Source organism: Ceratosolen solmsi, unplaced genomic scaffold, assembly GCF_000503995.2.
Source record: "Ceratosolen solmsi marchali unplaced genomic scaffold, CerSol_1.0 scaffold2, whole genome shotgun sequence".
In the NCBI taxonomy this organism is placed as follows: Eukaryota; Metazoa; Arthropoda; class Insecta; order Hymenoptera; family Agaonidae; genus Ceratosolen; species Ceratosolen solmsi.
The window spans coordinates 1,889,847-1,902,510 of record NW_011948422.1 but is presented as its reverse complement, the minus strand read 5'-3'; the positions used below and the strand labels follow the sequence as shown (position 1 = coordinate 1,902,510).

Here is a 12,664-nt window from a genome sequence, read left to right as displayed (position 1 = left end):
CTCTCTGCTAGGGAAACGCCGTCTTTCCGGTGCGCAAAAATGCTGCCGATTTGGATCGCGATCGCGAAAACAATCGTCGGCGCTTCAATTTTACCAAGAAAAGTCAAGACTCACGTAATTACGTCGTAGTTATGTCGAATTCAGACGGGATGTTCCGTGCTTATGCAATTGATTAAGTCAGTACACGTTCATTATCGGTCGGTATTTTCTTTTCTTGCGGCGCGCTTCCTTTCCCGCGGATTTTGCAATCGAAATTTGTTAATCTTTAATCGGCGTAACCACGCCGAGATTTTCACACAAGTCATTTAACGCTCTGTCCATATTATTGTCGCGCGAACGCGTGGAACTTGCCGGTCATGTTTGAATTTAACCAACTAATGAGGATGCCACTCGCGAGTACGAGTGGACTCTACGAGCTCTCTCAATGCGGAACGATAATTGCCAACCGCACTCGAATTCTCCTCCTCCTACGCCCTAAAAAGGTCATACGCCCATGAAACGCGGCCGACTTTCCATTAAGAGCGCGTGTAACAATAATGTTTTCCCCGTGACGGTGAGTAATAAGTGCTTCCCGCACTCGTGGCACCACATTTTAGATGAAAATTGCAGCGCGGATTAAGTTCTCCCATTCCCTTTTCGGCAAAGACGGTACGCGCGACTCCCTTAGAATTAATTTATAATTTCGCGAGTTGCATTAGGATTATCTCAGCCGTGCCTCGCACCCGCAGCCGTCATTTCTCAAAATTGAAGGGAAAAAGATTTGGAGCGCATATAGGTTAGACTCGCACGTTCGCGAGCGCGTGACGCGTCGTATTTTAATTGGCCTTGTTACGTCGGCATTTGTCACTTTGTTATTATGGACCTTTTAGTTAGGTCGATTTGCTCTCTTGGCGAGGAAGGAACTATGACGTTATTAACTACTAATGTTGATTAGCGTTTTATGGTCTCGCACGCGTTGATTAACGAATGAGCGACTTGGTTGGTGGTCGTTACGATTACGTTATGATATGTCGGTGAGTTGGTTTTGTGCAATGGCAATGGATACTTAATAGTAACTACTTAATAGTAACTTAAGAGTAAGACTTTTTTCCGATTTATACTTTTGTCACCCGATGTATTATTTCATCGTTGATGAATGACAGTAAGTACTTTATTCGTACAATTACTTTATAATTTATAATACCTTTTGTTATATATTGTGGTACCGACGAGAAGATACCTCGCTCGATAGTCGAATAACGTAATAAATAACTTTCTGCAAAATGTAAATTAAATATCGCCTAATTACTTTTTACCCGATAAATTAGGGGAAAGGGGGCGCGTCGTTGTATGGGTCTTAAGATAAATGAAATCTCGTTCATCTAAACTAACAGTTAAACTTCCGTCACACTGTTACTTTGACTTTAAGTAAAGAACAAAACAACTCGTGACTTTTTCTTACGGGCTATGCTTCTTGATCGACCAACATCTGTTATCATCACATTGCATTATTATTAAGACCTTGTTATATTTATTTTTATTTCAAGAATTATCGTGAATTATTTGTATCATCGATTGCAATGTTTCTATGACATCCTACCACTCGCCGTCCCATCGTCCCATTACGCCAATTCTACATTCATCATACACCTCCTCCTCCACCCCCATCACTCCGTCCATCATCACCACCAATTTTAGTCGATACTCGACGAGGACAGTCAGATTCTCCCTCCTTTCCCCGAATGTCGCGCCAAGAGGAGAATCTGCGGATCGTTTCACGTGGCTTTGAAGTTAGTGGCGGGCCAGTGTCCATCTCGGTCCCGCGTTACATCGGCATCATCCTCCCATAATGCGAATCGCGGAGCAAATAAGATCGCGTTCATCGAGGCAAAATTATAAGTCTCGGCGCGGCCGGGAAAGTGGGTCGTGGACTTGGATCGATGTAGACCGGAGCCGAGGCAGACTCGTCCGCCAGGACGCTACCGCGTCTCCTTCACCATTCTCTCCCGCCATCCCCGTCCTCCCTTTCCAACATTTCTTTTCCATCCTCCTTCTTATCGGACCAGACGGATCTAAATTGCCGAGCAACGCACTCGACGATCGAATTGATTTTCAATAATCTGCGGGAGCCGCTTTCATGGCTTCCCTGGCTTCCTTATTCGACGGCATCCGCTCGGGATAATGCATCGCCGCGTCCACCGAAAATTTAAATTCCAGAACGAATCGGCAGCCTCCGCGCCGGAGGGCGGGACGCGAGGGAATATTGGGAAGGGGAATAATGCTCGGATCTGAAAATTAAGCCGAGTTTAACGAGCGAATAATTGGTTGTTATTGAGAAACTGCGTGGAGGAGGAGCTACGGCCCGGTCTTTTCCGTCTTTTTCTGCTTCGTGAATATTTTTATCGCGATATCATCACGCGACACTACTTTAAATTTCTAAATCTCGCGCTTTCCCATCTTCGAACGGACTCGTTTCCTCCCAGCAACTCTTTCTCTTTATTTATTTCAGTGTATTATCGTAGACTAAGTACGAGCAAAGCAATTCTTAGTTTATACGGCGATTGCTAAAGTGAAGCGTACCGATCATAAAAAGTTCCCAAGGTGCAAGAAGACTATTATTATAAAAGAGCTGCTTTAGTTTTTCATCGAATATTGAAAAAGCTCTTGAATATTCCATATTACACCATTGCCCACTCGGTATTTCATATAATCTTTGCTTTTATTTCATTAAATTTCCAAGAACGCCTTATGCTGATTTTTTAATCATCCTTTCTGTTAATTTGGCAGAGGATGGTTTCGAAAAAATTGCAGCTTCATTTATGTATTCGTCATTACATTATCCCCGAATTGCATAATTCAAGGTTACGCACTACTATTAGTATTTGAATTTGCGAATAAAGAAGGTAAGGGCTACGTATTGCTTGAAAAGGCATAATTGTACCGATGCTACGTAAATATGTTAATTTATTGTTACTATCGTGTAAAGAAGATTTTCAATATTTAAATTTATAATATTAATTTTGTACAAAAATGCTTCCTTTATTTAACTTTTTAATTACTCGTGTACTTTAGACAATTCGTATATATATCAATTGGCTTATTATTATTAATTAATATTATATTATTGTTATTTATTTATTTATTTTTTTCTGTACAACAACTGAATAATAATTTGTCGGTTTTTATATGATTGTCGATTATTTATTAGAATTAAGTTGAATATATCAAAATTATAATATTATCATTATCCAACGAAATTCTAAATTGTGCATTTCATCAAATTTTTAGCAAATTTTTATATTAAAGAGAATTTAGAAGCTTATAAAAATACAAATATTGTGTTGGTTTATTTAATTTATTGATATGTACTTTATATCATTACGTGCTCGATGAAGTAAATGTAGTAGCAACGTATAAAATTCGTAGCATAACAAATTTATTATTATAGTTGATAATTAATAAATGTAAATTAATGGAGTGATTAAAAAGCACTACAATGTTTTATACAAAGCATTAAATATTTTTTTATGCATAAAAATCAATTCGGCCATTAATGATTGAGAGGAATTTGCGATTAATTATCAGCTAGATATTAATTATTAATATGAGGTTGTGTTTCTTATTGTCGAAGAAGTTAAATCGAAATTAAAACTTATGATAATGCACAAAAATAATATTTTAATGGCTCGGCATATTGTAATGTTAAATATTAATTATGACAGGAGAGTAAAAATGAAAAAAAAACCTGTTATCCTTTGAGTCGTTTAATGGTCGAATTTAGCGTAGACAGAGAATAAGTTGAAAGGAATTACTTATTCTAGACACATTTGTATATAAAAGAATGGTCAAGACTTTAGAATATAAAAATTTACAGAAAGCCTACACTTGAGAATACGAAAATATGTATAAACAAATAAGGACAGACGAGACAAAAAAATAATGATTGGCCAATCATGCATTCAAAGCTCGTTACAAATATAAGGAATTCTCAGTAAAGAAGAAGTATTTAGATCATTAAACTAACAATGAAAATAAAAGAAATTCTTAATAATTTCGAAGCTAAAAAATTTCTCTTTCTACTTTGTGGATGAATGAAAAAACCGTTTTCTTATTTTTAATTTGTATAATTAATTATAATTATTATTCAAAAGAGTATTTATGTTTTTTTTTTGGCTCACCAAAAACATATGTCACGAAGATGTAAAATTTAATACTTTAAATAGTCAATAACAGTCCAGTGTAATATTATCAATTTAACGATATTATCAGTATCGTAAAAATATAATGTAGTTTCAAAAAAAAAAAAAAAAAAAAAGAATAAAAAAGCATAGCATGTCCTCGTCGATAAAAATTGTAATAATTCCATATACTATCAACAGATGTAATATTAATTCATTTTAAAGTTGCATTATTGTTTTCTTAATCGAATAAACTAATTGAAAGAAAATCCCAGCGGAACTTATTATTTAGATAGTATCATTTAATAATACATGACGAAATATTTAATTTTCATTCATCTTCGACACATAAAATATATTATTTTTTCAAACTACATTATCAGTTATATAATCTTATTATTAACTACACAGATTGTAAAATCATCATAATTCGCTTAAATTATTATTAAGTTTTCATTATTTAGACAGATAATAGGCAAATTGCTCTTTTAAATAGTTTAAAAAAAGATGAAAAAACAATATGTTTTCGTCTTGCATACAACAGGTTACAATTTTTTATCTGAAGTGACGTCACGACAAACACGATGGTTTACAATGATTTTGTTTGATATTCTATTATGAATATTGAATTACTAAAATAATACACGTAGATGAGCAATTTATATAATTGTTCTCCGTTTTTTCTTTACTTTCTTTCATTCTCTAATATACGACCGCGTCTTATCAATCGTTCTTATGGGACTTTGGGCAATATATTTTTTTTGAAAAAATATTCCTACTTCATGATAGACGTGTCTTTGTTTCGCGGCTCTGACTAATACTATTTTCATGTTATTTTCGTAAAAAATAAAAAAGAGAACAAAGATACTTCAGACAGAGTGCACAAAGAGTGCCACTATGCAGAACAGGGTATTCACATAAAAGCGTGCGGAGAGTGTAACAATAACAGGGGAAAGTATTTTCCAAGAGCACATTCCTTTTCTATTATAGTGGAAGCGCAAAATATATTAGCAATGTGTATCATCTTTAATGGATTATGTATGTGTGAAATGCTAGTGCCAATTTTATGCACAAGCTAATATAAATTTATAGGAAAAACCAGCGGATTTACGCGTGAATTCACATTCAGATTACCAGGTAATTTCCAACTGGCTTTGACAGTTACGTCGAATGGACATTTTACACGTCTACTTAAACCGATAAATTACGTGCACTTATAATGTATTTTTTGTTAAACCACGTGCAACGCTACATTATCTTTTCATACGTCTCGTGAATTGTATTCCCATAAAACGAAAATGTATGCTCAACGATTTTTAATGTGGCTCATTACCTTTTGTTTTGTCCGGAATTTCATTGTTGTGATGATTGAGAAAAGGCGATCAGAATAAAATCGAATGTACGCTATATGTGGCCTACTCATAAATTATCAAGCGCTCTAAATTATTAAATAGCAAAGACTCGTCGATTAAAATCTCAAAGGCCTTTGCCAAAGCATTAAATTGAAAATATTGTTTCGATAATAGATAATCTAGACGGAGATAGATTCGAGAAAGACAGAGATAAGGATAGAAATTTTTTAATTTCTTTTTTCTTGAATTTATAACAGATATTCTATATAGAATATCATATCAATTGCTTTTATGTCATATTTAATATATTTGAAATATTCGATACGAAATGCTTGGAAATAAAACAGAATCATAGTTTCTTTGAGTATTAAGCTATTACTGTTAATGGCACGAGTACAAACAATTTTACACAATAAACTGTTTGTTATAAGAAAATTCACGAGTTAATTTAATTGTTATAGATTACAACAATATAGGTTGTTTATAATTGAATTATATATAGATAATTTTTAAGGTTGATTTCTATTCGCCATGATATCATTAAAAACATTTGCGATCAATAGGGAATTATAATAATTACCGTGTGATTTATAGTTATAAAAAAATTAACTATAATTACATACATAAATATAATAGATGAGATAAAAATTTGTAAATATTTAATGTCTACCATTAATTGGCTAATAAATATGAGAATTAAATTATAACTTATTGTACTGACTGCATGAGTTAATGAAATTCCAAAATTTTGCGGTACAAATGAAATATTTTTATTGCAGCATAAGACTGCTGGTAAGATAATAAAAAATTGTTATCATTAGAGTTGCAAAATGCTTTTGATATTTACGTGATTCTGTTGATTCGTGGCATGATGTAATTAAAAGCAAAATGTACAGAATGACAGCAGTTTAAAAAGAATAGGGCGAAATGAGTAGATGCACGCGCGTGTGCGTGTGCCTGTGCGTGCGCGTGCGCGTGCGTACGTATAGATTCATTACTGATTTAATCGAATTAAATTAACAATGAAATAAAAATTCCGTCAACAGATGCTACCGGTAAGAGAATTTTTAAATCTCAGTTTCTACAGCAGCGACAAAACAAAACAAAAAAAACAAAAAAACAAAAAAAAAAAAACAAAAAAGAAAAAAAATTTTCGAGAAATTCTTTTTAAGTGACTCCCAAGTTTCATGATGATTTATTGAAAAAAAAATATTCACTATTTGTAATATCAAATTCCAACTAAAGCTGCATATCAAGCAACATTAAAATTAAATATCAATTTAATATGTTTTAAATTTCGTATGAATATATTAACGAAGGCTTAGACATTATTTTAAGTCACTTTGATTTTACAAGCTTAATAATCTTTGGGCAAACATTAAAATCGTAATTATACTCTTTAAAAAACAGAAGTATAATAAAATATAGAATAAATACACAAAGTTCCGCGTGATATGTATTCGAGTGATATATCGGATAATATTATTCACTTTATGCAATGCGGGAGAGACGAAAAATTTCAGTAGATTCAGTAGGTGCTGAAGAGCAGCCCGATCGGGGCAAATTTCGTGCATTCGGACAACAAGTATTTATAATCTAATATTAGTAATGGCGCAATTAGTGTACGCTTCACGCCTACGAAAGCATATCCTGCCAAACCTTAAAATGCCGTATCACTGAAAAAAATGTGCTACTTAGCATTCCGTGAGCCCATCGTTCCCCAAAGCGCAACGATTAAAATTAATAAAGTAGCAGATCACTGTTATCGAGCAATAAGAAGCAGTTTGTCATTCGAAGGCTCGGCGGCTCCCAAAAACCTTCGGTCAACATTCCCATCGCCAAAGCAACTCCACACCCATTCACCAGTCCACCTCTCTCCATACGATCTTTCGTCTTTCTACGACACACGCGTGTCGCAAAAGCTCCCGGTCCTCCCGCTAATCGATCGGCTGGACGTGTGGACGCGCGCGCATTACCTTGTCAGTCACTCACTTCCGGCTCGTCTCGGTCCGGTCCGGTCCGGCCCGGCACTCCACACCTCGAAATTGCCGCGCGGCGCGTGCGCACTGCTCCCAACGGAAGTACTGATACTGACTGATTAGGTGATGAGAAGAGTGAGATTACGTGCGTTTAGACGAGATTGAGCGTTTATAGGGAGACAGACGGAAAGAGAAATCTAGATCGATAGATAGATAGATAGATAGATAAATAGAGAGAGAGAGAGAGAGAGAGAGATAGAGAGAGAGAGAGTGAGAGTGAGAGTGTGAGAGAGTGAGAGAGAGAGGGAGGGAAGGCGGGGAGGAGGGCAAACGTAAGTGCGCCTCGGCGTCGTAGACTGGATTGCGTCCGCGAGCGGCCGAAGCTTTTAAATCCGAAGGGAGATGCCGCCGCCGCCACCTTCGTCCCCCTCCCATCCACCCCATTCTCCTCCTCCTCCTCGTTGCCCCTCTCCAACCTCTATCTCGTCGAGAGGCGCGTCGCCGAGGATGTGGTCGAAACAACGGGGACCACAGCTTTCGAGCTTCCGTTAAAAGCACATTGACTATTTAAAAGACAGAGAGAGAGAGAGAGAGAGAGAGAGAGAGAGAAGTGCTGCGACTGATATGATGGATTCCGTTTCTCGTGTATGGCAAGCCCGTCCAGTCCAATGTACGGACAGTAAATCTCCGCTCGGCTCACGAAAACTGGGCACCAATGAGATACCGCGAGACATTGTCGGGGAAAGAAAGTATGATGTGTCGTATTACCATAATCTTAGAAGCCACTCGGTCCTCAAACGGCGAAATGGTAGGCGAAAGTTACAAGTGGCTTTCACGCCTGGACCATAAGTAGTGTGCTATCGATGCTGTTAAAGGCGCGAACCAATTAATGCTGCGCTTCGTTTTATCTCTAATTAGTAAAAATATTTAAGCATGTGTTCGGATTAGTAATGAATTTGCATTATTCGGCAATTGGCATAATGGGAACAATGGTCGAGAGCGGAAAAGAATAATGTTTAATAGTCTAGTAAAATACGCTTCTTGTCAATTATTCACATATTAATGACCTTGAATAACTTTTATATAACATCGCCTTCATTATTATCGTTAAAATATTTATGATATTTGATTAATTTAATTTTGTAATACTTTATTTTACGCTCTGTCTCACTCGCTTCGTTAAGAAATAATAAATTAGAGATAAGGCAACAGATGAAATATTTGTAACATGAATAAAGTAGGTGTACACGATAAAAAAAGGAAAAAAAAAGAAGAAAAAAATAAAAGAAAAATAAAAGGAAATAAAAAAGAAAAATGAATCTCTCTCTTTTTTTTATTCTAATCTATTGCTTACTCGATTATTTATTACGAAAAAATGTGTATAATTTTTCATTGGCTTAGTGCTCTTCTCCCACCTTTTCATTTAATTTTACAATTCCATCCAAAAGTACGTTGGTATAAATTAAACGAATACAATAGTGAATATCGTGTACGTTACGCTGCTAATAGTAATCCGTTACTCACTTATTCCTACTTCATGCTCTGAAAGATTCATCGGCGCTTCAATGTTATTGGGTAGAAATAAATTTTACCGCGATTTCTTTTCTGTCTAAACGTTATGATTATGATTAGTACACGGGGAAACTATTATGATTGCTTTAATCCATAAAAAAATCTAATGGTCACTATCATCATAAACACTGAAAATTCGGTGTCAGATTTCATAACAGATGTATTATTATTTATTTTCTTTCAAAAACATTTCCCAAGGTATTACGGAGTACGAGCTTCAGAGATAATTTTACCAAATCTGATGTCATTTATGAAAAAGAAAAACAAAGAAAAAAAAAAGAAAAAAGAAAAAAAGAAAAGAATAAGATAATATAATACCAGGGAATATAGAATTTTCGCTTTCGTTAGACTAGATGAAAGAATGTTTGTTTATGAGCGAAGCAATGCTCGTAAGAATTCGGCTTATTTCGATTAAATCACTGCTAATCTCTTCGAATTACTACCGGTAAAAGTGGCTAAATATCGAGCTAATTGAAAATTCACGATTCCCGATCCAAATATCCAAAGTCTGTTTACCCAATTATCAACCCCCTCAATATTTCATCATACCTTTATTGCTCAGGAGCGTATGCAAACTATTAATAAAAGCAATCTTCTGGAAATGCAAGCACACCACCGATCCAGCTGTGCGCCTCTCGAGTTCCATAATAAGCCGAAGAATCATAAATAAGCAGCCGCCAGCAAGCAAATACGTAAGCATTGGATTCTATAAGCTCGGGGATATGAAATTTGTTGGGTAGGCGAAGCCCAACACCGGGCGTTTGGCGGCGTCTGGGAAGGGATAGGGGTTAGAGGGGGGGGGCGGCGGTGGTGGTGGTGGTGGCGGTGGAGATGGCGGTGAGAGGAGATAAAAAGCAAATGTTTTTCCAAATATTTCTATTAGTTTGTGACGCGTGGTCGCACGTATACACGCGATCGGCCGTTACCTTCGATTATCGCCTCGCTCCCCCCCTCCCCCCTCCCCCTCTCTCCCGGAAAATAGCGGCGAGTATTTCCCTACCTTGCAGCTTCCTACTATCGTCATCTCGCAGCCTTCGCTCGTTGGGACACGATTAGAATTTTTCGCGCACCCGATGGAAAGTACGGCGTCGGCCCCGGCGCTTTATTTGTGCGCAGACACGATCGCGCGAAATTCTTCCGCCTCGCATAATTTTCATTCCCACCTATTGCTACGTTTGGCTGCGGGTACGACTTTTTCTCTCTCTCTTTCTCTCTTTGATCGTGCTTGCCTCGGACGTTTCTTCGTCTTCCTCGTGCGTCGACGGACGAACAGTCGAAAGAGTATTCTTTTAACGGCGATAAGCCTAATCATTGATGCTATGGGTGAGACGGGGTGGGTGTATGGGTGGGATGATGTACCGCTGCGGTATTAGGCGGTCACTTCGTAGTGGAACATTTTCCATTGGCTTCGCTCTGACCGTTTGATTACTAAATCATTTGCATCGTTTGTGATGCATCGGTATGATAGAGAGATATAAGCGACTCAAGTTCTTTGAGAGACGGTTTTTCAGAAGCCCTGGCAATTAGAAATATCTATAATTCGATTTTTATCGATTTAAATTTTTATCAATTCAAATAAAACCTAATTGCCCCGGTCGTACTGGCGATGGCTCGCATAATTTTCATGTGCCGTCTATGTTGCGGCATTATGTATCGACTGTTTTATGTATGAACCATTCGATAGAATAAAATATCTGCCAATTAATGCAGTGTTAAGCTTCGGAGGTATGCTTTTATTTAAATAAATCTTTTCGGTTTTACGTTAAAATGCATTGTACTCGAATAAATTAAATATCCATTAAATAAATGCCTTCTTAATTATGATTTGATATGCCAGTGCACAGTAATAATACAAACCGTTCGTCTGAAAACGACGCTTTACTTCGTATTTTTCATTTTTATTTTATTAAGCCTCATTCGACAAATAATTTATTATAGTAAAATCTCTGTTACGAATAAACGAAAAACTTGTAAAGCGTTAACGTAACGGTATTGTATAAATAAATGATATGCCTACGGATAAGCTTGATATTGTCGTCATGATGTTTCGTCAAAACGTTGAGCTTAAGCGATTTATTTGTACGGCCATAATTCTAGTTATCTAAATGTATGGCGTAATTAGTTATTTCTGCTTTAATGAAGACCCATTATAGTTCTCAAATATTATTCAAAAAAATTTTCCATTTAAATGTCATTCAATTGATATAAATTATTTTTCAGACTTTTTCACACTCCATTTATTTATCAGAATCCACTGTTTACAAATAAAATATTTACGTATCTCCGATAATAGAAAAATATAAAATATGCTACTTTTTCATTTTAGCAGTATTAAGTTGATACAATTATTACAATGATATTACAATAATTATCTACTTCATCGTGACATACGAAATGACGAAGTTTACATATTTTGATTTAAAATTTAATTACAAACGAATTATCATCCAATTGTAAATTTTTCGCTTTAATACAATATTTGTATCAAATAGTGTAAGTTACTATAATACATTTTATGAACATTTGAATTAAAATGCAAATGACAATTGTTACGTTGAGAATGGTAATTTTGATGTTAAATTATTATTCTTGAATACGAATAAATTATCACAGGTGTCTATATTAATGTAATGAGTAAAATTGATTTATACAAAAAAAAAAAAAAGACGGCTATAATTTATTGAACACATTTAAAAAAAATTATATATTTGTAATTTCAACAATATTTTAACAATAGCATAAAGTTAAAAAAAAACTCTACTTGGTATCAATTGAAAATTATATTGAAAAATGTCAAGAATATCATTAGAGTTATGTTTGGAATTTAAAAAAAAACAAATTTTTACATTTTATAATATCTATGATAAATAGTGCAGTAGAGATAGAGAGAGAGAGAGAGAGAGAGAGAGAGAGAGAGAGAGCGAGAGAGAGAGAGAGAGAGAGAGAGAGAATGAGGTAGAGTGGTAAATATTTTTTTGGTTGTTCGTCAAGTTTGATTACAATTTATAAGAATTTTATCAGTACATCGAAAACTCTTAAGAAAAAAAAAAAAATAAAAATACTCTTCGTATAAAATGATAGAGGACAAACAGGTATCTTATAATAAAGGTACTGGATCAATGATGAAAAAATATTGTGTAAAGGAGTGTTTATAAGAAAATCGATAAAGTACAAATTACTACAATTTTCCAATCCATTCCAAAAATAGTATTGTTAAACAAATTTTAAAACGGTGACTTAAAATTTAGAAATCTTATATCAATGCTAATATTTACTACTTCACGTTTTTACATATTTCATTGCAGTTTTCAGATAGCACAGTATAAATATTATTTTTCCTTAAAATTTGAAAAATAAATTTTACATTCGAGTAATTATTGTTGTTATTATTATTATTATTATTTATAATAAACACCCAAACGATGACAATGACTTGAACGATCTGCTTCTAATTATATATAAAACATACAAATAATTTCTTAATTAGTCTACAAATATTCCCATCGGTGTTAAAAAACTAATAATGAAGAGTAAGCATTAAATTGTCATAATGGAAAAGTTACAAAGCTTGTGAAAATATGTTAATGTACCTTAAATGGTATTT

At 34.9% G+C, this 12,664-nt stretch overlaps 1 protein-coding gene across 1 annotated transcript in view; it reads right to left on the bottom strand.

Annotated features, from left to right (window-relative positions):
* The window catches only part of LOC105361751 (facilitated trehalose transporter Tret1-2 homolog), a 21,638-nt gene extending 14,103 nt beyond the window's left edge, over window positions 1-7,535 (bottom strand). Inside the window, exon 1 of the mRNA XM_011499003.1 lies at window positions 7,486-7,535. The gene's annotated coding sequence lies outside the window, so the exon portion shown is untranslated. The remainder of the gene's footprint in view (window positions 1-7,485) is intronic.
* Between the last annotated feature and the right edge of the window lie 5,129 nt (window positions 7,536-12,664).